Below are 26,380 nucleotides of genomic sequence, written 5' to 3' on the forward strand. Positions count from 1 at the left end.
CACACACACACACACACACACACACACACACACACACACACACACACCCACCCCCACCCCCACCCCCCAAACGGAACACTGAGTGCTGTGAGGATGGCATGGGAGAAGCATCTAATCCGGATTGGGGACAGGATTGATGGTGATCATGGAGATAGTTTCTCGGGGGGATAACATCTTTTGGGGAGTTAGGCAAAGAGAGATGAATAAAGACATTTAATGTGCAAGGAGTATGGTGTGCAAGGAAATCTGGGAGAACTCGGCACAATTGCTAGATCCTTGGGAGCCATAGGAGATGCAGCTAGAGGTGAGAAAGCTAGAGAGACTTGTTTGCATTCTCAGGTAGATGGTCTTTATGTTGATGTCACAGTTCTAGAGTACCATTTAGAGAGTTTAGTGTGATAGCAATATGGAGGAAAAATTGGTTAGGGAAGAGATGGAGGCCATTCAACTCTTAGAAATCCGAAAAAGAAATGATGAATAAGTCAGCTTCACTTTGCTGTTGGAGTTCCTTGGGATGTGTGCTCAGAAGTCTTCTTTGGAGGAACACAGAGGGGAGTCAATATAATGACTAGGATTCTGGATTAGGGAGTTGATTGCTATCTTTCTTTAAAATAGAGAATATGAGAAGAACACGTGAAGATAGGAAGTTGGTCAGCGGACTCTGGGACACACAGAAACTGATCTGTCTTTGAAACTATGTAGAAGTGCTTAAATATAGATATATAGATATCTATAGAACAATCTCTCCTTTTAGGCAATTATTCTGTGTGTGTGTATATGTATATGATTCTACTCAACTTATATACACACACGTACATATAACTTGACCCTTTGATATACCTTGAGAATCCTCAACATATACATGATAATTAAATAATTGGAGTGGAGTCTTACATACCGGAAAAAGGTATGGAGTGAAAAGATCAATGGCAGAACCCTAGAGAATAGAATACCATAATGGAAAAGAAACAGGAAAATTACAAGAGTGGTATCACTGAGATTGAGGTGGTTTCGAGTTTCGGGAGGTAAGGGAGTGATCTGCTAAGGTGTTGAGAATACAAAAGACTAAGTTTGGCAGCTGAGAAGAAACTTGATCAGGTACAGTTTTCATAGCAAAGTATGGATAGAAACCCGATTACTTGAGAGTTGATGACTAGACAGGGAGGGATGTAGAAATCCACTGCTCTTGCTAAACCTTTCTTACTGTTCACTCACAGCAGTTGAATTTGGGGGACTAACCTAGAAGTAATGATGACTTACAAAATTATTTTGCTTAGGCCATTTTCCAAGCTAAACAAAACCAGAACATGCATATCGGGGGTTATACATTTCTTTCCTGGCGTGAGCAGAAGTGCAGCTGTCATGCTGTGCTTTTGTAAGATGGCTTGCACAGTGATGGGCGCTGATTGCGCGATAGCGCCATGCTAGTGAAGTACTTTTCGACCTATTTCAACTCTGTCTTCTCTTCCTGGCCTGCTGCCAGCTCCCCAGTCATGGTGGGCCCTTCCCCTGCTCCTCTGCATGGGCACTGGTCTGGGCCTAAATGTGAAGCTTTGAGTTTGACCTTTAAATCTCCCTCTTTCTGGTCTGTCATTTTCTCAGTGTTACGTAACCCAAGAAATTGGTCCATCAGTAGTTTTCCAAACTGACCACAATCACTGCTTTCCTGTGCCACAAATAATTTTTAAGTCACTCTCTTAAAGCCCTACTCAAGTTTTCTGACTTCTACACAGAATTTCCAAGTAAGCCTTTCTGATCTTCCCTTACCTGGATCATTTTCATCAATTTTTAAAATCTTTTTTCTATGGACCCAAAACAGTCTATCCATAAGAAAATTTACCAAATTAAAAGTTTTTTCATTTTCTAAACCTTAAAAAAATTACAATTATGAATTTGTGATCAAAGATGAAATAATGATCACACTTAGTTCGCTGGATGCTTGCCAAATCCGAATAAATAGGGAAGTTTTGATGGTTTAAATATATTATTCCCATTAACAATTGTTCATGATTGCCTCCTTTTGTAAAATACAGGGTGGCTGGGCATCCCAGTCTGTGACTTAGTCCACTTATTTCTCTACTGCCCTATGCTTTCTTCCTAGTTCATTGAAAGCTCATTTGAGGGAGTGATGGCTACTTTCTATGGCCGTGGGTATATTTCTGCCCTTGAGGATGATGGTGTCAGGGCCGGTAGGTTTTAAGGCAGCCTGGCTACAATGAGGTCTCAGAGGGAAAGGCATGCAGCAGCAGTCTGATTCCCACCACTCACCCGTACAGCTTACAAGTTCTTTAATCTTATAGGAGTCTTCCACTTAGGAGAGTTTACAGAAAGATGGCCATCAGCAAAAACCTATGGTGATCCCTCAGTGATTCCAAAGGAACAGCGGAGGAAGTATCAAATTCAGTCTCTGTGGAAGCTGTTTAAAAACTTATTTGAACATTGGTCTTTCATTTTCAACCATGAGTGACGGAGAATCAGTTTTGGAGACTGGATTTGATCCATAAACGTGCTGTGTGCGGGTAGAACAATAGAAGAGTGAGCATCAGCGTTTGTGTGAGCTCTGTCATTGTAATTCATCGTAATTCAATTGTAGGTAACGTAATGGAATATGGGATGCTAGGTGTCAGAGTTTCCTCTAGCTCCCCTTCCACAGTCCTCTGTGGCAAGGACACAAGCACACTATGTCATGTAGACTTAGTTCAATTGAGCATTGCTTCAGCATCTCCCTTTGATTGAAAACAAAAGGTTGCCAATGCAGTATCAATGAACTGTGAAGTGATCTGAGTGTTACCAGCAGGGAAATGAAATGAGCCTCTGGGAAGAAGATTGGCACAAGTGAAGGTTTCTGTATAAAGGACTTCATACGGCTCTAGCTGGGTGGTATTTCTTCTTATCCAATTAAGATTTTTTCCCTCTGAACTTGGGAGCATTTTACTCTTGTTTGTTCCCAAAGTGATCAAACTGAAAGTGAAGAAAAAGTGGAAAACATATCAAAATAAAGCTCAGCTAGAAGGGCTGGGATTTGAGGGTACTTATTTAAACTGTGTATTTAACCTGCTGGATATTATGAAGCTCTTCCAAGGAATGGTGTAAGGTACCTTGCCCTATTAGACGTGCGCGCGCATGCGCGCGCACACACACACACACACACACACACACACACACACACTCTCTCTGCATGTAACAGATATGCATGGATACACACACGCTAGGAATCTCAGCACTTCTAAGCCAATCTTACTGAAAGGAGGGAAAGTAAGTGTTCTATCTCTGGTCAGCTGGGGAGGATTTCTTTTTCTTTTTCCTCTTTTTTTTTTTTTTTTTTTTTTTTGAAAATCACTATCCTACGTAGTTGTCTTTTAAAAGGTCCACTTAATCTTTCATATCTTTGTCATGAACAGAATTCTATTTGACTTACATGCATACGGACTAGTTTAGTAGTGGAATTTATAAAAATGCATCAGAGTTAGGAACCAAGTTAGCAAAGCAGAGTATAACCTAGGACGAGCTACAGACTGGCAAAGAGGATTAAACTTACTTTGACAGAGAATTGCATTAAAGATATCCCAATCCCATATTGTCTTCTGAAGCAGACTGAGATAGTACTTACGTGATATCAAGTAGATAAGATAGTCTCAGTGTTGAAGACATACTCTTACCTCTGAACTGCATACCTCTGAAATCTCTTAAGAGCCATGTATGAGTTATAGAATAGCCTCTGTACCTGAAAGGTTGGAAAATTAGATTTTAATAAAAATTGTAGAGTTAGACAGCTTTTAACATGTATAAATCCCGTCGTCATCATTTCACTTGACTCTCCAGCAGTCCTCTTGTTCATTGTTTCTGTTTCTCAAATAAGGAAACCCTGCATAGAGCAATGTTGTAAGAGTATGGTACTTCATGGATACTCTAGGAATTTTCTGAATCCTACCCTTGTGCCATTTGCTAGCCTTCTGTTAAAATTCATGCCTACTCTCTGAATTTCAGTGGATCCATATGGAGGGCTCCAAAAAAAAAATGAGGGGAAGGTAGCCAGTTGGAAGCATTACCTACACATGGAGAGTGGCTCACTCAGGAGTAGGCATTGAAATCATCTGCATAACTTTATTTTTTTCTTTAGTCAACTTTTTTTATTATGGAAAGGGCCATATTTACAGAGAATATGTAAGACTAGTATGATGAACAACATATTCCAACCATTTGTAATTTTTTAAACATTTTATCATGTGCCTTCTATCTATGTATAGACTTTTTTTTTTCCTTCTTGGTAACCATTTGAAAGTAAGCTGCAGATATCACATCACATTATCCTAAATACTTCAACAAGGAGCAGGATATTTAGAAACCAAGATCCAGGTAACAAATGTGCTTATTGATACTGTGGTGATACTGTGGTGCTTTCAGACTTTTTCAGTAAACAGAAGTAAGAAACAAATAAAAGGTGTGTGTGTATGTGTATAAATCATGGGTTCACACTGATACGTTGAATTCAGCTTTAATATGTAGTTTTTAAACTTCTATTTTGTGTTTTTATTTCTTTAACTGCCCCCGCTGCCCCGAAATCCTGGCTTGAAATGCTAATCTTGTATTATACTATAGTAATAGTAGCTCGTTTCAGATTTATAATATCCACATTAGTACTAACAGTAAAGCTACTGAGTGAAATTTAAGATTTCTTTGTAGGTCTGTCTTTAAATTATATCTGAGCCAGACTATTGCCTGTAAAATTTCTCACTTTAAATATTAAAATTTGTTCTTTCTTTGGTTATGCTGCCTATTTAATATACTGTTAGGCTCATTTGCAGTTGATTTGAAGGTATAAGACCTTATTTTTTTTAGTTATTTAAAATATTTTACAGTAATTACATAGCCTAAAGGCAAAGCTTGATAAAAGATACCCTCAGGAGAGGTCTTGCTTTTATTCCTGTCTCCCTCACCACCACCATCCTCCTTCAGAATCTTTCAGTTTCTTGCAAAAAATAAAAGCAAAACCACAACAATATGTGCACATTTTCCCATTTCCCCCTTTTTATATGAAATTTAGCACACTCTGCCTCCTTTTTTTCACATAATATATTTTGGAAACCACTCTGTTTAGCAATAGAGATCATCCTCATTCCTTTATTACAACTATTGTGAGGACATATCTAAATGCGCCATCATTTGTCCATGTGTAGCTTTTTGAAAGAACATACTGGAAATTCAGATTCGGCCACTCTTTGAGTTGTAGCTGTGTATATTTTGAGAATATTCCTCAGGTGGTTCCATGTACATTCCCACTTGAGACCTGTTTTGCTGTCTTGAGAGTAATGTGGTGGAGACAATATGTGGTGGAGACAATATGACCCAATTTTAAAGATGAGCAAACTGGGTCTTAAAAAGATGAATTGACTTTCAGGGGTTATTCCACTCCTGAATGGTAAAGCCACATTCCAAATCCGTGTCAAACTGATACTTTAGCTTTCTCCACTCCATGATTCTGTTTCCATTTATATGATTTGTACACTTGGTATGATGCCATTCAGTGTAGAAGAAACAATTTAAAAAGGTAAACTCATCGGGGCACCTGATTTTGATGTAGCCTCATGAGGGTCATGATCTCAGCGTCATGAGATCGAACTTCACACTGGGTGTGGAGGCTGCTTGAAATTCTGTGTGTCCCTCTGTACCCACCCCCCTCCCCAGCTGTGCACTCACTCTCTCTCTCTCAAAAAAAATAAACTCACTAAACATAGCCTATAAATACTACATAATTCTTTATAACAGAGAATTAGACTTCCCTGCCATCCTTTGTAGAGTGTATGTGTTTTTAAATAGAAATGAATGGGCACAATCAGATTTCTTATCAAAGAAGAAGAGTATTCTATTATACTTGAGGTAGTAATGATAATGAATCAGAGTCTTTTCTTTTTGGAAAAAGTCATGTTGATAGAGGAGCCTCAAAATTGATAAATTACATACACGTTGGCCTTTCCAATTGTTTGATGATAGGAAGCCAATTTCACTCCTAACCAGAAACCCTCAAGGTAAAAGGCACAGAGTACGGAACATTGGTCTTACTTTATCAGGGAAGGTTAATGTACAAAAATGCTGCTCAGGGGACAGTGGAGAAGGATTTATTTTCTCCTGGGTGAAGCTAGGCTATTAAGAAGTGGGCACTCTTTGAAATTTTGATAATAATAATTGAAAAGCTATGATTAGAGCTTAATATTTTTTTCTGAGCATATTTCACACTATAAAATATTTCCCAGAGCAGAGCAAGCCTTGTGAAAAATAGAAGGACTTGGACAAGTTTTTTCCTATATTCATTCAACCAACATATTATTAAAGACTGACTTGTATCAGGTATTTACAAATTGCTAGACCGAAGAGGAGTAAGTTTCTCTGAAAGAGCTAATAGCATCATCATTAAATAGATCATGATTTCACAATAAAATAAAATAAGTTCCGTAATACAAATACATACGGAATATCATGGAAGCCTAGAGAAGCGGCATATAATGGGCCATAGGCAGGTCATACTACAGGTATGCTGTAAGAGACGAGAGGTGCCCAGGCATTCGGCCTGCATATGCACTGCTCTGTGCACACGCACTGCACTCCTACTAATTGCTGCAGTACTCTGTCCATGAGAAAAAACAACTGGGGCTGTTTTCAGTGATAGACACCTAGACTGATAGGCCATAGCTACAACTCTGTATGCAGACCTTACATTCTGTTCATTGAACTTACCTCTTAGATGCAAAGATTCCTGCCCTTATAAGCACCAATTCATTGCAGGCCCATTCATAACGTGATTTTAAATAGGGTTAAATATGGCTACAAGTTATTAGCACTAACAATACTGCATACCATCCAGTAGGCTGCCGTAAAGAATTTCATTTCTAAAACCAAATAGTGTGTAATTCTTTAAATTCGTCTTATCTTTAGCACACACTTCATTTAAAACAATTTTATGAACCAAATTCTAACTTACTACTTAGCATAAAAATGTTGATGTGCAACATTAAAAAAAATTAATGCTACAAATCTTGTCCTCTCTTCCTTTTATCTGCAATGCTTTTTATATGAAAAATTGCATTTATGTCTAAAATAGAAGTTTATTATAACAAGGCTCTTTTGGAAAGGAATTATACTCAAAGAAAGGAAACATTCAGAATCATTACAAAGGGAACAGGAAGGAGAATGCATATCATAGTTAATTATAGAATAGATATTTAATGAGCAAATGTATAAAGAAGCCACATGGTGTCTATTATCTTCTGCTTTGTTAGGTCTGAAAATTTTAAATTACTCAATGCCCGTGAAGGTGTTGTCTAGGCCTTCTGGCTCTGTGTGGAAGGCTCGAGTCCTGACTGGCATTTACTGACTATGGCTCCTTGAGACTGAGTCTCCGTCTTTCCACAGGCAACTGGAATGATGATGTATGTACTTTTCATGAAAATTAGAATGTTTAAGGCCATGCATATGAAAGCTTGTTTTGTTTTTTTGTTTGGTTTCTTAAGGCTTTAAGTAGAAAGGGCTGAATGAATTAATCATAAATTATGGGCACAGTGTCATCATTGGTCATTTTGTTTCACTATTTGATTAGGATCTGTTGATTCAAATCTTCTCCCCCTCTAGGATTCCCTTTTCATCACATCTTTCTGTTTGTATGTCCTTGCAAATTATGTATTGTTTTCATGGCCACTAAGAAATATTTTTGTATGTATCTCCAGAAGAAAGGGATTCCTAAAAACCATAAGTACAGTCCCATTTCACACCCAAAAAAAGTTAAGAATAATTAATGTGATGAAATAAAGTGTTTACCTCCATTTCCGCCTTTGTTTTAAGACGTTTTTATGGTGGGTTGTATGATCAGGGACCCAAATAAGACCTGTCTGTTGCAGTAGGTTGGTTTTTTGTTATTTTTTTAGTTTTTTATTCATTTTTTTATTTTAATCTTTTAAGATTTTATTTATTGAAGAGACAGTGAGAGCGCATGAGAGGCGAGAAGGTCAGAGGGAGAAGCAGACTCCCCATGGAGCTGGGAGCCTGATCCTGGGACTCCGGGATCACAACCTGAGCTGAAGGCAGTCGCTTAACCAACTGAGCCACCCAGGCGCCCTTTGTTGTTTTTTTAAACAGGTCCCCTTACCTGACTCTGCCTGCACTTCTTTTTTTCTTCTCCTTCTTCATTTTATTTCCCTCGCTCCTCAACATTTTCCTTGAAGAAACTGTCATTTGTTCTCTGGAATTTTCAGTCTAGTTTCGTTGCATGGCATGGTATCATTACTTCCTATTTTCCTTTGAATTTTTGTAATTTTTAGTTAATTCTAGGCTGTGATCAGACCATTAAGAAATTGGGGGGGATTTCTGACCTGCGTGATACTGTATCACAACATCTGGTTGCTCTTTATTGTGATGTTGTAGCCATTGATGGTCACCGTGCGTCTCTGACCTGATCGGCAGTTGTTCAACGCTAGTACTGAGCTGTTCTGCCACTGTTACTTCAGAGATTGCCTGAGATCCCTCTTGAAAGAGAAGCTTCCCTCAGACCAGCTACTGGGCTATCCTGTGGAATAGTCTGTAAAGGCAGGCAGGCTATACACTTAAATGTTTTTCCCTTAATTTACTATTTTTCAAAATAATGAATTGTTTCCCTAACATTTTTTTAAATTACTTTACGCAGTGCAGCAAAATAGGAGCAAAAGTTCACAAACCCTCTACACAGTGTCATAAGACACATTGCAAGGAAAAAGGGACTTAGAAGGATCAGCAGTATCCTAGGGTCTTGGTGGATACATTCTTGGGGGGGAGGTGGACCACTAATTCCTTGTGGAGGGGTCTCATTCTTCGAGGGGGCATGCCTATTCGTATCCCTCAAGCAGGGGCAAGCCCAGCTGATGGGCCATGGGTGGTCTCCTACCACGTGGGGGAGCCTGCAGGTGGTGTTGCTCAGCCTACAGGAGTTGGTGGCGTCCCCCATCCTGGTGGCTTTGCTGCTCCGGTGTCCCTTCCCTGCAGAGTCCTTCATTTCCTGCTGGGATGGCCCCGCGACCCCTAGCACAGGGCCTCCTCACCCCGTGGGAGCATGGGGAATTGGAACAGCAGCTGGCACTCCTCTGCGGGCTGCCCCGCCAAGCCCGGGCCTCCTGCAGCCCCAGCAAGCAGTGCCTGGGGGCGCCGGTACCTTCAGGGGTGGTCCTTCCCCAGTCATGGAAACCAGCTTTTCCCCAGGTAGCAGCGCCAGACCCAAATCCCACTTTTCTTCACATTCTGGCTGCTTTACAATCTTTGGCTTGGTCTTCCTGAATTCATCACAAAGGATTAAATTCATGTTCTTATTAAAAGCCTTAAAGGTGCCACTGAAGATGCGGTCATCTTGCAGGGCACATCTCATTCTGTGGTCACTGCCCTGTAGCATCTCGCTGCTCTCTCCCACAGTCATGGTTGCTGTTCAAATCCAGTGTCTGCAGTAGATTTCATGATCCTCGAGAGCCAATGGAAGGCTCCAGATAAGGGTTCCATGCATGTTCTGTGAACAACCTAGGCTTGGGACAGAGGCCTCCAGCAGTAGACAGAGCTTAGTGTCTCACTTGGAAATGGGCTAGCTGGACGTTCAGTCCGGCTCTCACCCTCTCTTGGTGTGTCAGCTAAGAACGCCTGTCTGGTTCCGGCTGGAAATCCGCCACAGGTACTTCCTGCTGCTGGGGTCGCCTTGGGTGCCGCTGACACTGTGGGTGGCTCAGCGGGATTGTCCTACATGTGACGAGGACTTCCACCTCCAGTGTGTGCTGTCGGTAGTCTGCCACAGGGGTGTCTATTGCGCTGCTGGCCGCACCTCAGGACAGACCGCCCGGCATCTCTGGCAGTCACCCCAGTCTGCCAGTTCCATACCTTTCTTCAGCACCGATCGGCTACTTTTTGTTGAGGATTTAAGCACATTTGGATTTAAGCAAATTTTATAGGTATAATGAGTCCATTCTCATTATTATCCTAACTGCTACTCAAAGTGTCCTACCTCTGGCCGGGGTGGGGGAGGAGCATATTCAATTTGGCTCCTGAATGAATCCTTTTGGCACAAACCCACTCGTCTTTGATAACTTTCTTCCTTTCTCTTTTATGGTATGTTCCCAGCTCATCTTGCCCATTTCCCAGCTGAGTTTTGGAATTTCTCCAAAAGGCGATTTTACTAAGAAATAAGAATTAGAGACCATAATCTGGGCATTAAAGGGAATGCTTGTAGCTACTAAGTTGATTCACTTGAGAAAGCTAGGATTGTGGGGTTTTTTGGTTGTGGTGGTGGTGGTTTTTGTTTTGTTTTGTTTTTACAGTTAACATGAGTTTGTACTTCTACTTCCCTCTCACACTCAATAGTATACGGACGTACACTTTTGATGAACAGAGTTTTAAAATCTGGATGTTTTAAAAAGTTTTAAAAAGTGGATGAAGTCCACTTTATCTAATCTTTATGTTATGGGCTCTGCTTTTTGAGTTTTATCTAAGAAATCTTATCAAGCCTAAGATTATAAGAGTTTCCTTTTATAAGAGTTTCCTTTTTTGTTTTCTCTTAAGAAGTTTTATAGTTTTAGGTTTTACATTAGAACTGTGATCCGCTTTATTTTCTGTATACATGTAAGGTAGGATTGGCATTCCTTCATTTGCACATGGATGTCCAGTTGTTCCAGCACCATTTGTCATAAAGATATTCTGTCCCCACTGTATTGCCTTTGCAGCTTTGTCAAAAATCAGTTATTAGGGGCACCTGGGCGGTTCAGTGGGTTAAGCCTTTGCCTTTGGCTCAGGTCATGATCTCAGGGTCCTGGGATCGAGCCTCACATCTCCGGGAGCCTGCTTCCCCCTCTCTCTGCCTGCCTCTCTGCCTACTTGTGATCTCTGTCAAATAAATAAATAAAATCTTTATAAAAAAATCAGTTATCAATGTACACGTGGATCTGTTTCTAGCCCCTCTGACATACTACACTGACTATAGTTTATAAGTCAGGGCTTCAGTGATGGAATGCAGTGCAATGAATAGTTTTTTTCATGTGTCTTTTTGTGTTTTTGCCAGTGTATCTTTTGGGTAGATCCCTAGAATTGTGATCAGTGGCTCAGAGCATCTGGATGAAGCCTGTTTCAAGAGCTCCACCAGAAGGGTTGTACGAGGTCGTGATAAGAGGACCCATGTCCTCTCAGCCTATCTATCTAATACGTGGGGCGTAATATTCCAGAAGAGTCTGAATTTGTATTTCTCTTGTTATCAGTAGGATTGAGCATATTTTTATATTTTTAAAAGCTATTCATTCTTTTTCTCTGGACTATCATCTTTCTATGAAGTTGTTGGCCTAATTTGCTTCTATTATTGTTAGAACTTCTTTTCGTGTTAGTAGTATGACCCCTTGGTCTATAATGTATATTGCATATACTTTTTTTCTTATTTCTGATTTTATTTGGGGGTTTGTGTGTGTGCATTTTACATAAATGATTTTTTTTACATTTTCCTTATTACCATTGTATAATTCTATATTTTATATACTTGTATATAATTTGTATGTAATTATACATTTAGTTTCTCCTTTCACAATCTGCATTTCCCCCCAAGACTCCCTGAACCTCCTAAATGGTTCTTTAAATTTGCTGACAGGAAAGTTCATTCTTTGTGTTCTTGGTAAAGTTCTGTAGGTTTTCACAGATTTCACCATTACAGTATTATGCGTTATACGTTCACCATCCCAACAGCCCCCTGGGCTTCCCCTTTTCACTGACCCCCTCCTTCCCCCACACCCTTGGGAACCGCTTATTTTTTACTATTGATATAGTTTGTGGCTTTTCCCAAATGTCATATAATTGGAACTATACGGTGTGTAGTTTTCCAGAGACTGGTTTGTTTTGCTTAGCATTGTGCATTTCCTCCTCGTCTCTTCTGATTATCTTTTTACTCAGCATATTTTCAAGATCTGTCTGTGTTGCCATATATATATATCTGTTCTTTTGAAATTATTCATAGCTCTGTATGTTGGACATCTAGTATATTTGCCCAGCCACACTGCATACTGGACACTAAATTGCTTCCAAACCTTGCATCCCTCCAACCCCGCCCTGCTTCACCACCCAAATAATGTTGGATTGAGCCCTCTCACGTATGTACCCTTATGGACCCGTGCGTGCTTTTCTTCGATGCGTCTGCAGCTAGAAAAAGAATTGCTACATCATAGGACATAGGTTTACTTTATTTAACTAGTTCGACATTGCCCTCTAGAATGCTGCCTTTACCCAGCCAGCAGTATGTGAGGGTTTTTTATTTTTCTTGTGTTTAAAGATTATCGCTATATCCTCACCAACACTTCACATTATCCAAATTTCTGGATATAAAGTGTATAGGAATCAAGTGATATCTTGCTGTGTTCACTTGTATTTCTGTAATGACTAATGTAATGAGTCTGAGCAACTCATATGCTTGTTATTGGGTTTTTTTTTTAAATGTAAGAAGTGTTTGTATATTTTTGCTTTGAGAGGTTTGGGGGGGTTTTGTTTTACTAATTTTAATTCTAGTGTAATTAGCATACAGTGTTGTATTAGTTTCAGTTGTAAAGTACAGTGAGTCATTTCAGTTGTAAAGTACACTGAGTCATCAGCCGGTGCCCATCAGGACAAGCATACTCCTTAATCCTGCTTGTTAGCATTAACTCATTTTTTCTGTTGGGGATACTGTCAGCTTTTTATTGCTGTGTTTCTTATATATTTTTAAGATGAATCCTCTGTCACTTTTGAACGTTACACAGTGTCCCTTCTCATTACATCATCTGTCTATTAGCTTTGTCGAACAGAATAAGCAGTTTGGTCTTGGGCTTGGTGGACTGTGGTACCATTTACCGACAGGCTGAAAACATGGAGGGGCAGACCGTGGGTAGAAACCAAGTCTCACTGGACTGTGTTAAGTCAGAGATGCCCACTCAGCCTTCAAATACGAATCTTGAGCAGGCAGTTAAATATCTGACTGTGGAGTGAACGTTAGATTTTGTTAAGTCTCAATATTTTATATTGTTCTCATTATTCCTTGAAGATTTTCTTTTCTTATTTTTATTTTTTAAAATCTGGAGCTCTTTAAAGTTTTGGAGAAAATTTTTATTTAAGAAATTGGATTTGAAAGTACTTTTGTTTGTATCATAGTAGTAATTTTTTGCTCTACGTATGTCATTTTGACCATAATTTCATTTTTTTCTAATCCCCAATACTTAATCTATGCAGCATTGCGGTATAGTTCTAACCCTACTCGCCCTCTGGTCCCCTGACTCTCCTGTCTGGTTTCAAGGGCTCTCTAGATGTATTTCATAGAACATTTACTATACACTGTATAAATGATTTTTCCTCCATTTCACACTGAAATTATAAGAAATAACTCAAGGTGATTCTCATCTTTAAATTGAAAATGAAGAATAGTTTTGAAGCAAATCTGTAACATGTTCATGGGATTTAGTTATCAAGTATTGAGCATTCTAGTTTTGGGGCCATCTCCCATGAGAAAACACATAGCTGTGGGTATGCAGATGTGTGTCTTTTTAAACATGGAAAGAGGTTTTACCTCAGGATTGTTATTTTTAAAAGCAAAACCTTAATTATTAAATGCTTTTTTGAATAAAAACAAGACACTTTACAGTTCTTGCCAGAAGTTTATCTTTGGCAACTTCTGAGCTTGCAAATGACAGAAAAAATATTTGAGTCAAACAATAATGCTAATGTACTTTTTCTTTTCTCTTGAAGGCTTACTCACAATGGTTATTCTAGACTCCTCCAGATTATAATTTTTTACAAGATTTATTTTTTTAATTTCATAAAATAAAAGTTATTTCTATTATACACAATTGCATATCTGTCTATTATATATCTTTTTATGAACCATAACCAATTCATTATCATGTATACATGTATTTTAAGTAAAACTAATCCTTTTGGTTGTTGCAAATAATACGAAGAATCTAATTAGGATATGCAGTTATTAACATAAATCCGTGGTTTTATACCTTAAGATATATTCATAGTTTACTTTTTATTATTTAGGAAGAAACTATATTATCTTAGCTATTGAAGTGTATAGAGATGACATTTCTTTCAACAGGGGATGTGTGACCATCCTTGAGGAGCCAAAACAGGGAAAATCTTTCTTTTAGGTACCCAAAAAAAAAAAAGCATATCTTGCTGAGCTGAGCACTCATAAAAATGACTGGTGGTACTTTCAGGCATCATTCATCAGACTTACATTTTAGAGGGAAAAAAAAAAATCTCATTATCCACTCCATATTCATTTAAGTTTTAAGTGCTTAGAAGACTTGTCATAACCTAGACTTAAGGTCTGAAATGGTAAATCTTGACACGTCTCCACTCCAGCAGCTCCTCCATGCACCGCTAGAGCTCTGAGCGCCCCCACCTACGGGAGCTTTCCATTCTGTTCTGCCCTGGTTCTTGCACACTTTCCCATCATTCCGTACTTTGTAATGTTATTAGCTTCTGCATCTTCCCTTATTTCAAAACTAGATGCATCTAAAAGTTTCCCATTCGGTAAGAAATGCCAGAAGAATATATTGGGCATGTTGCACTTGCATTAACACACTAATCACAATGGGCAAGTGAAGAGTACTTATATTATATTCAGTTGGGCCTAGAGAACCTGATCTCTGTGAGGCTGTAAAACATAATATTGGCCTTAATTTTGTGCTCTTTGTGCAGGGCCCAGAGCTCTTTCCCTCTACCATACCATGCCGGTTTCTCATACAGCAGAATTACTCTGACTTTTTTAATTGATTCTATTTTAGTATATAAGTCTGGGCTGGGAGAGAAAGGACTGGAAATATTATGTATTCATTAGTATCTGAGAAGTGGCAGGTTAAAATGAGCTACTTAGGTTTAAAAGCATATGTGTCATATATATCATTCTTTCACTTGCAAAAGTATGTTATTTATGTTAACATTTAGATGCTAACTTTCCTCATTTGAGGAAGGGGTATCTATCTTTCCTTTCAGAATGCATTTTTTCCTAAGTTATTTAAAGAATAGAATGAGGTCATTTATTAATACTCAAAGCTACTAAGGCATCAATCTTTAGCTCTCAGAAGGAGTACATAAATAGAAACAATTTTAATGGGGGCGGGAACTGCCTGGTTTTAAAAACTGTCTTTTTATGCTATCTAATGTTACATTCTCTTTTAAGGAAAAGACAGAAGGTTGATAAGACAGTTCCTACAGGATGGGTCTTAATTTCTCTCTACTGTATACACGTGGCAGCCTAGCTCCTGTCACTTCAGTGATCGGTGTTTCTAAAAATTGAAGAATTCACTTTTTAAGTGAGTAATGTATTTAAAAATTCATTAAGGATTTAAAATGACCACAAAATTACATTTCCCCAGTAACTTCTTATGCCAGCTGTGGTGTCCATCTTGGAGTCAAAAGATGAGGTTACAGATTTTGACTGCTACGCAGATGCGATGTCCAAACCAAGCAGCCCTGTGAATTGTGGAATTATTGGAGGTTCTATGATGTAAAATAAAGCTGGGCAATTAGGGCATTTTTAAGACAAATAATGATTTGGTCATATTGGTTTTCCTCTCGTGTAATGGCCTCAATGCCCACTACTTCGTCTGTTTTCACAGCAGCCTGGAGGTCCTGAGAAAGTGACATCACACTGCCATGGAGTCTGGCCTTAGAATGGAGGCTGAGGCTGGAAAGGGGCAGTGTAGACATAGGTGAAACTATATTAACATGTTTCTTATAAAAGCGCCACATGGAAATTGTAATATGTCTTCTGTCTCTTGTTTTCTCCATTGGCTTATTTAACAAAATTAAATAATAATTAAGGATGAGCAACAGAGCCCCTGTCCTGATACAGACACACTGTTCACACATTAAACCTACGTTATCCCTTTGTTTGTTTGCCATGACGAAGTAATGACCATGAGGTAGCTGAGATTTATTGGCAACTGTTCTAAGTGCTTCATGGATACTATTGACTTAACCCCTGCAGCACCTTTGTGATATATTAGATAGTATCTCCTCAATTTTGCAGATGAGGGAATTGAGCTATAAAGAGATGAATTCAGTTGTCCAAAGTCACATAGCCAATAAGTGGCAGAAAAGCATCTGATCCAGATAGTCAGACCCGAGTCTGTGCCAATCCCCACTGTGGTGTAACTGCTTCTCTTGACATTGTCGTTGCCGACACGATGAAAGATATAAGCTAAAACACAGTGGCTGACAGCGAATACCAGCGTACTCATAAAAACAGTCATCTGGATGGCTATTAATAGAACTGTATTAACTTTTATTAAGATAAACAACTAAATGAGAAAGCATCATTGAATTATTGTCATAGTTAAGTAAAGATAATTCATTAATTGCAAACCTTGCAGATTAAAGATCCTGAGTTTTCAACTCTTTTTCACATGGGATTGTTTTCAGCCCTTTACAAGGTACATCAGTATATCTCAGAGAAAATGCCCAGATACTGTGGCTCAGATGTTAAATGCCAAATGGTAAAAACTAATGTTTACTAATTATTAGAATGAAGGCTTCCCATGACCTATTTCTTAATGTTCCCTGTGAAAAAGAATTACTGACATCATACAGAAAAAAAAAAAAAAATTAAATATTTTGTCCTGACTTAAAAAAACAAAAAAACCTCTCTTTAATGTTACTTGTTTATTATATGTAGCTGGTTGCATATACTTACTGTTTCACTTGCCATTGTGTCCTTGGCTTGTGTCTTAGTGTGCCCAAACCCCACATAGCTTGCACATTTTGAGTTTGGAACAACAAAGTCATGAGAGCATTAATCATGATAAAAAGTCACTAAGTCTGCGACAGTATTTCATTTGGATTTGGAGAATGAAAGAGAGGATATTAAAATGCCTGTGACATTCAAGAGCAGGACCTTTATTTTTTGTAATCCCAGAGACTGTTTTCTTACAGATGACTTTAGGAATTAAAACCTAAAAACATCCTTTGTGAGCTGGTTTTTCTAAGCGCCGGCACTCAACAATGAAAATGCTGTGCCTTTCTTGTCCAGGTCTAGAGGAAAAAAGTGCTATCAGTTATTTAGAATCTGATTTATGCCTTAAGAGAGTAGCTGCCACTCTCTGTGATTTCATGGAAGCCGGGTATCAAGGAGCAATTTTCGAAGAATTGAAAGCTGGTGCAGGGTTATGAATAAACTCGGAGAAGCTTTGACCTTCCCTGTCAAATGATAAGGCCATAAATATGTTGGTAATTCTGCTTTGTTGTGAGTACCTGTTCTTTTCCATCATTGTGGAGTTTCTAGGATACCATAAACTGGTACCAGCAAAACTAAGACAAAATTTTTTATTGTATAAAAAATTAGAAGAATAGAAAATGTAAGGTAGAGAATACAGGAAGCAGCCTCTTGCGTGTTGCTTCTGAAGTATGTCTGGCATTAGAGGATCAAGTTTTGGAAACTTTATAGTATCCAGAGCAAATTTAAAAATAACTATTTGGCGGGGGAGCGCCTGGGCGGCTCAGTCAGTTAAGCGACTGCCTTCGGCTCAGATGGTGATCCCAGGGTCTTGGGAGCAAATCCCCACATTGAACTCCCTGCTCAGCAGGGAGTCTGCTTCTCCCTTTCCCTCTCTTCTCCCCACCCACAGCTCATGCTATACTCTCTGTCTCTCACCGAAATAAATAAAATAACTATTTGGTCACATTTTATCATTTATTTGAATGATAGTAAATAAATGACTTTGGGACAGGGAGTGTAAGATAGTTAATGTCCATTATTTTAATGCTTTTTTTTTTTCTTATAACGCCAAATTCATTATAAAATTGGGCTCATTTTTGCTTTGATGTGGTCTTTTTAAATAATCACATATAGTATGGTGATTTTGAATGTATGTAATAATGTTTTTAAACAAAAAATGTTGTTTTTCTGCTTGTATTATCTTAATTTCATTAAGATGAAATTTAATGATTGTTGGGGAATCTTTTGTGCCTCCAACTTCACTCTTCCTCTTTCCCGAGTTGGTAGCTTAAGAAAGAATAAAGATGAGGGAGAATCAATCCCAATAACCCACAGAGAAGGGGGCAAAGAAGAGCTGGTAGTTGTCTTTTGGAAAACACTTACTGTACTTCCACTTTTGTTTCCATGCACTCTTGTGAACAAAATATATATGTGTGTGTGTGTGTGTGTGTGTGTGTGTGTATTTGCCTGTTCTGTTTTATGGACATTAAAAGAAGTAGAGAGGGGACACAAAGAGAAGGGGAAAAGCAATGGAGATCTAAATAAAGCAATGCAGGCACCGGCACCCAGAAAGGGACAGCAAAGTTTGAGGGTGCATTAGTCATCCATTGCCGTGTAACAAATTGCCACAAACCTTGGTAGCTGAAAACAATAGTAAACATTTATTATATCTCGAACTTTCTTTGAAGGTTTAGAATTTGGGCTTTTCTGGGTGCTTTAAGCTTGGGGTCTCATGAAATTCATTTGCCTTGGGCATCACAGTTCTAGGATTCCAAGGCAAGTCATTCATATATACACGGCAAGTTGGTGCTAGCTGGTTGGGGAGGGGTATAGTTTCATCCCTCTCTATATGGGCCTCTACAGGGCTGTATGAATGTCCTCATGACTTGGTGACTGACTTCCCCCAGAGCAAGTGATCTATAAAAGCCAGCAAGGGGGCAGCTGTCAGACTTGACAGCTAGACTAGACAGACTAGACCTAGCCTAGAAGTCACACGCCGACACTTCTTCAGTACCCAGTTGATATACAAGTTTTTCCTGTTTGCGGGAATCACTACACAAAGACATAAATACCAGGATGCCAGGTTCATTGGGTGCCATTTTGGAGACTGACTACCACCGAGAAATATGAAAAAGAGATACATGAACTCGCAGACTTGTATGAATGGGAGAGGGTGAAAGATTAGGTGGTTCAGTTATGAGGATGATTGTTGTGCAACACTCTTGATTTGTGAGGTGAACGTGATGACCACTACACTACAGAAACAACACACTTGATTTGTGACAAATGTGAAGACTGCCATATTCCTTACACTGAAGGTGTTCCTTACTGCAGACCCACTGCATTGCACCCAATATGCCTCCCTGTGCCTTCAGGATAATCATCTTGACAGCACAGAATATAAAGCTAAGCTTCATTAAAGCATGATATTTATCTAGAAATCTTACCATATCAAAAAACTATCCACTTTTCCTTGCAAAAATCAGTACTTTCAACTTTCTTACACTGAAGACGCTTGCCTCATATAAGAGGTACCAAAATACTGTAACAGTTAAGATGATGGTCTAACTTGAAAGGTATACTTATGACAACATTTTACCAACACATAATATATAATGGGGCACTTTTCAGGTTACTTTTAGCAGACAAAATTATCCTAACATTGTTGACACGAAAAATGAGAGGCAAGTAAATTGACTGTCTAAAATTGAAAGTAATGCATTGTTTGGTTGCCCATTTTAATCCTTTTAATAATAGTGAATGTTTATAGAGCATTCACTCTGTGGCAGGCACTGTTCTAAGTACCTCACATATCAAGTCATTTAATCCTCAACAATCCTTTTGTTCTGGTTTTATAGATTAAAAAAATGAAATACAAACATGGTGAAAAGGTATTTAGATCCATGAAGTCTTTCTTCAGCACCTGTGCCCTGAACCACAGTGCTGTGCATATAACAGGCTCCCTCTGGCTAGCTCAGAACCCAAATTCATTAATAATGACAACATTTCTCTCAGATCCACTCCATGGACAGAACCTAAAGACTAGCTAGACTTCTCAGGGCTAGAGGAGGGAAATGGAAAACTTCCAGAAAGCTAGGAGTGTTTGTCTCGACGGTCAGTATGGAGGTAGGTAGGTCTGAGTTGACTTTGTCAGAGGATCACTGTAGATGCTGATTTGAGAATAAGCTCTATTGGGACAAGGGGAGATCTTGTTATGGGGAGTTGGATAGAGTGGTAGTAAAAGAAATTATGAGTAGTGATAGGAATCTGGGTATATTGAGAAAGAGAGCCAATAGGATTTCCTTATGGGTGTAAGAAAAGAGGAAAAACTTTTTGCCAAAGCAGTTGGAAAGATGGAATCCATATCAACTCAGATAAAGATAGGGTAGGTTTGAGGTCAAAGATCAGGGTGTATTATAGGGACAGCTGGATGATCAGGAGCAGAGTTAGAGAAGTCTCAGCTAGAGATAAAAATTGGGGATTTGCCAAGATCTAGATGGCTCAGCTCACAAAGGGCATAGCTAGATCTTTTGGACAAGAGGATCTAGCTGAGACAGAGACGGAGCCCTAGGATCTGGAGAGAAGAGGAAGACACAGCAAAAGAAATTGGGGGTGAAGAGGGAGAACCAAGAGTGTGGTGGTCTGCAGGCGAAGGAAAGATGGTATGTCAGGGAGGAGAGAGGAATAACTCATTGTGAATTCTACTGGAAGGTGAGGACTAATAACTGACCATTGGGTTTAACAATTTGGAGGTCATTGGTTATCTTGATGAAAGCAAATATGGAGGTATAAGGAAAAGTTTAACTGGAATGAATGCAAGAGAATTGGAAACGGGGAATTGGAAATAGTGAATTAGTAAACAGTAAATCTACGAGTTTTAATGTAAAGAAGATCAAAGACAGGACAGTGAGGGTGGTAGCTGTCACATAAATTAGAGGTTGAGAGTAGTTATCATGGAAACGGATGAACTCAGTGCCCCCTTTCCGGTAAATATTTATTGTATTCCTACTATATGTCTAACAATGTACAAAATTTTAAAGATATAAAAATGAATAAGACATGGCTTCTCTCCTTGAGGTGTTTACTTTCCAGCGAGAGAGTTAGACGTAAAATAGTGTGCTATGGAGTCTCAAGTTTGTGCAGGTATCCAGGTTGCGGGTTCAGGGAGGGCCCTGGAGAGGGATGATGGAGAAGGTGATGTCTGAGCTGCGTCTTGGGACTTGTACCATCTGAGTAATAATCCAGCTGCTTCCAATTACTATTTTAGGATCTAGGGGAGAAACAAAATTGTCATATTGGTTCCTGACTAAAAGTAGCCAAGTCTTAAAAATTACTTTAGTGTGTTGATTTCCTTAATCTTAGTCCAGTCATTGGTTTGCTTGCACTGTTCTTTGTGAACTTCCGGAAAACTCAATAGCATGTTTTGAAAACACCAATGTGTGCCCCAAACATTCTTACCAGCATCCTCCCTATATTCAGCCACTAACAAAGGACAAGTAAATGAACAAGGATGTGTAAGTAGAGTGGGGAATGTCGAAGATAAGTGGATGAAGTCAAGGAAGATAGATGTTCATTCGCTTATTAATTCCTTCATTTACTGTTCATGTATTTGTTCTTTATGATAAACTTTGGACAGGGTCATGCAAAAGCTTAACTTGGACAGTGAATATAGGGAAAAAGTAAAAAGAGAAGAGGAGCAAAGGAATGACATATTCTGACAGGCTTTTGAAGTTAGAAGCCCAGAAAAACATGATAATGTAGTAAAAAAGTAGATTTTAAAATGATGCCATACTGAGGTGTAGACCCCACCTTTCCCAGTTGCTAGTTGAGTGATCTTGAGCAAGCTAATGATTGTACGGAGTCTGTGATCTCTGAGTAGTAACTCTACCACTCAAGCTTGTTGTGGGAACTATGGTGCCCAATGGAATGTTAGGACATAGCCAATATTCAAAAATTGTACGTCACTTCTCTTTTTCTGTAGCTGGAGTTTTCTCGTTATTTCTTCTAGTTTATAAAGTTTGGTAGTCATGCTGGAGTTTGAGATAAATAATTGCAGAGCTTTCTTTCTCTCTCCTCTTCTTCGGGAGTACCAACAACATGCTATGAGCATTGTGAACATGAGTGGGGGAAAATAAACAAAAACTAGACCCAACTCAGACACACATGCTGAACATCAGCCATGCTGCATCTCTGCAAGCGGAAACACTTCCCGGAGTCTGTTCAGATAGGATAATGAACAGGATCCTTCCAGAAATTCTGTCCTTCCCTTCTGCTCCCCTTCCAGTCTTACTGACCTGCAGCTTCTGGGAGAAGAAAGAGAAGAGTATGGGGTGGGGTTTGTTGAGCCTGACGAAAGGGAGAGGTCAGCTAGAGGAGAATGTTGGTGCCTGAGTTATTGTGGGGAGCTCTGTTGTGACTCTACATACAGCTGTTTTATAGAGGGAAGGTTGGGGGCGGTTGATGATACAAGGAGGAAAGTTAAAATGTATATTGCAGTGCTGCTATTCTCATCAACCCTTGACCAATTATGAGAGAATTTAAAAACTAAGCCCAGTGGATTTAGAGGCTGAACTGAATTGTATTTAAATTATTTGCTTGCACTGAAAAAAAAAAAAGTGTCTTGGGGACACCTGGGTGGCTCAGTGAGTAAAGAGTCTAACTTCGGTTCAGGTCATGATCTCAGGTGTCCTGGGATCAAGAGCCCTCCTTCCCCCATCAGGCTCCCTGCTCAATGGGGAGTTTGCTTGTCCCTCCTCTTCTTCTGCCCCTCCTCCCATTCATGTGCACGTATACTCACTGTCATGCTCTCTCTCTCTCAAATAAATAAAATCTTAAAAAAAAAGAGAGAGACTCTCGTGTTACCTTAGTAGTAGGCTCAATTCATATTGAGCATTTCGAAAACAAAGAATTACATTTTGGATGTGATAACTAGATAAGAGACCTCAGAAGTTCTTAGAACTTTCCTAAAATTGATGGTCAAAGTTCGTGTTTATACCCCTATAAAGAAGGAAAAGATGTGGTATATATATTTATACACACACACACACACACACACACACACACACACACACACACAATGAAATATTATGCAGCCATCAAAAATTGAAATCTTGATATTTGCAATGACATGGATGGAACCTAGAGGGTATTATGCTAAGTGAAATAAGTCAGTCAGAGAAAGATAATTATATGATCTTGCTGATATGTAGAATTTGAGAAACAAGGCAGAGGATCAAGGGGGGAGAGAGGAAAAAATGAAATGGGACAAAACCAGAGAGGGAGACAAACCATAAGAGACTCTTAATCTCAGGAAACAAACAGACTCTTAATTTCAGGAAACAAACTGCTGGAGTGGAGGGGCGTGGGAGGGATGGGGTGCCAGGGTGATGGACACTGGGGAGGGTATGTGCTATGGTGAGTGCTGTGAATTGTGTAAGACTGATGATTCACAGACCTATACCCCTGAAAAAAATAATACATTATATGTTAATTAAAAGGACAATTTCAAAATAGGGGAACATTTTTTTAAGCTTATTAAAAACTAGAGTTTTTATAAAGCAAATGAAAATATGATTCTTCTCATGAAGACAAATTAATGCTCTATGAAGGTTTACTATAAAATGCTTAAAGAAAAAAAATTCATTTTCTCCCTTCCCTCTAATATTTTAGATTAGTCTTAGGAGTAATCACATTTATTTTCCTTCAAAAATTACTAGGCCAAAGTTCCTAGGATTTTATAAAATAAAAAGCAGAAAAGAGTGGAGGGAAAACTTTTGTTCCATTTAAATTTGGATGACCTAGTGGAGGAAGAGCGAGTAAATCAATTTGTAACGTGAATGTTGGAAGTCCTGTTCTTGGCACCTTATACGTGGTATCTCACTTAGCCCTCAAAACAACCCAGTGAGGTAGTATTGTAAATCCCATTTTACACACATAAAGTGTGTACTCTATTTACACCTTGAAGTGTATTTTGAGTACTGTTGGCAAGTGCTTATAATTATTGGTGGTGCGTGCCTCTGTCCTGGTGTCCAGTTAGGCAAATGCTATCTACACAAAGAAGTCTACATATGTGTACTGAGTTCTTTGAGTTCAACTAAACAATCCCTCATGTACTCAAGCTTTGATAAAGATTTTACTAAGCATATTGACAATTTTTATCAATACATTGTGCTCTAAGCCATTGATCAATCAGATATTTATTAGATACTTAATATGTTTCTTCCATTGTGCTGTAAATCCAACAGAAATAAAAGGCAGCGATCTTTGCCTTCAAATCCATTCTATTCTTTTTAAGGATACAACATGCACCTGTGTGAGACATGCAGTATGGTAACAAAATGCTAATATAAAGATGGTAGCCATTAGAAGCAAGTCATCTGTGTTAACTAAAAGACACAAGAATTTTCATAAAAGAGTGGAGCTTGCCCTTTGCTCAGAAGTTTGTCTAGGTTAACAAACTTGCTGGAGAAACAGCATAGGAATAAACAGAACATGGGCAATCCTGATTATTCTCATCTGAAACTACTTGAAAATTCTGCAGTCACTCTAACTCAAAATACATCTTTTGGTATAACCTGTCCTGTTAGAAATGCTTGCTTCTGGGATAAGTATTATCTTAAGAAGTCATCATTTGAAATGTCTGTAGCTTTGGGAGGAGCCAAGAGTAGGTTTCTGACACTCGAGCATGAGGGCACTCACCAGATGTCTCCCCTGCCTGCTATAAAAGGGGGGGGGGTGGTTGAGACAGAATGGAAGCATTGTAAAAAAGCATTAATAAAGAGTGACAAAAAATATTGGATGAATATCAGTTCCATCAGTTTTATTTTGAAATAGCTAGTGTTGGGCATTAATGAGGAAATTATCCTATCATAATATTCTACTGTCTCTAGCAATAGTAGGTATGTATTTCATAAATATTTTTGACTTTTAAATTAACAAACTAGCTTAACTAGCGTGCAGGAGGCATTCTTTTGAAAACCAGTATTGTCATTAATCTTTTAATCAGAGAGTAAGTCTACCTCATGTCAAAACATACAATTTCAGCATGAGGTTATCCAATAATTTCCAAAACAAAAATCAAGCAGAGATTCTTAATTTCAAAACACATTACTGAAATGTTCTGGCTGTGGAAATATTAAACCAAAGTATTATAATTTTGGATGCAGCGTATAATTCTGAATTAGTATTTTCCTACATGGGTTTCTTGAAATGCGGATTCCATGGGTAATTATGAGGTGTTATTTGAGGGCTGGAGGGGGATCTGTAGTCAGGTAAGTTTAGGGTAGCTCTCACTCAGTTAAACAGCATTTCTTTGCTACAGAACTACCTGAAACATCTAATCGTGCTGGAGCGCATTGTGACTTCAGGAAGAGACTCTTTCTGATCTTACCAGATCCTGGGAGTCATGCTCTTTGGAAAATGTGCTTCTGCTGTGGTCGGAAACTCTAAATCTATCTACAGGGAAGCTATTAGTGAATTTTCAAAAGGAAATATCTTAAATAAAATATGTAAATATATTAATATGTAACATTAATTCTTTACAGACTACTTTGAATAAAACCAACACACTTGTGTTTTGAATTCTGTACTTGTGAAGCAGAATAAAAGTAGAGACACAAGCCTTCTAGCTCTGAGATGCTACAGCTACAGGTTCACTGTGATAGCAGGCGTTGGTGGTATAGTGGTAAGCATAGCCGCCTTCCAGATTCACCGTGGAGTCCATTGCTCTCGCGAGTACTCTCGGGCCCATGAACAGTCTCAGCATGAAAATGCACCATCGCAGAGGTCTGTGTTTGCGAGAGAGGGGTAGCCTCTTTTCCTGGCAAGTACAATGCAGATACCTCCATCTGCGCCTTTCCCTGTCCCTTCCTGCAGGCTGTTTAATTTCCTGCAGTGTTTGTTGATAAATTTTTAAGTACCTGGACAAACTAACAAAAAATGAGCTACCAGAGGTTACCTGTGTTTCATCGGTGTGCAGTGGTGTTTCATTCGTACTGGGTCTGTGTGCCAGAAATCTTAGCTGCAGGTAGCCACAGGGTGTGAGTGCACCATTAACAGCCGTCTGATGAATGGTCATCCACTTTATAACTGGCATGGGCACCTGCTTCCTGAAGCTTCTGCACTAAATAGAAAGTACGTTTATGTTCTTCGTGGGTTCGATTGCTTTTGAATGGTCTGGTTAAACTGCTCCATATTTTGTGAGATCCACACCAAGATCTCTTGCCATAAACCTTGGCATAGTTAATTGTATTTAACGATTTAGAGAAGTAAACAATTCCGATGGCTCGTTGATATTTTTGCAAAAGCAAAATCTAGGGTGAACTTCATCTAATCTGTCAGTGGTGTCAGTCGTTTGCAAAGAGGACGCATAAGACAAAGTGACGGTGGCTTCTTACCCTTTCTTTAGGTTTCTGTTTGTGTATGTTTTGCTCTCAGTTAACACTGCAGTCTAGCAAAAGTGATCTTATGATGCTGACTGCCTTTAACATGCTCATAAGTTAAGATTTCCAGCACAGGTGCCAAGTAGTAGCTCTGCTACCTTTCACTAAATTACAATTTCATACCTTATTGAGGTTGTTAATATGTTAAAAACAACCACAATTGGAAAAGCAAACTGTCTGATTGATTTTTGCCCCATCTTTACTATATAGAACTGCC

The 26,380-nt window shown here is 38.9% G+C and overlaps 1 protein-coding gene and 1 pseudogene across 1 annotated transcript in view; one reads left to right on the forward strand and one right to left on the reverse strand.

The window, feature by feature from the left end:
- LOC111152088 (thiamin pyrophosphokinase 1) overlaps positions 1-26,380 on the forward strand; it is a 348,477-nt gene that overhangs the window by 228,885 nt on the left and 93,212 nt on the right. The gene's annotated exons all lie outside the window — the stretch shown is intronic.
- Positions 8,766-9,430, reverse strand: LOC111152089 (annotated as a pseudogene).

The sequence above is a fragment of the Enhydra lutris genome, unplaced genomic scaffold (genome assembly GCF_002288905.1).
Source record: "Enhydra lutris kenyoni isolate GAN:26980312 unplaced genomic scaffold, ASM228890v2 scaffoldscaffold27, whole genome shotgun sequence".
NCBI classification, from domain to species: domain Eukaryota; kingdom Metazoa; phylum Chordata; class Mammalia; order Carnivora; family Mustelidae; genus Enhydra; species Enhydra lutris.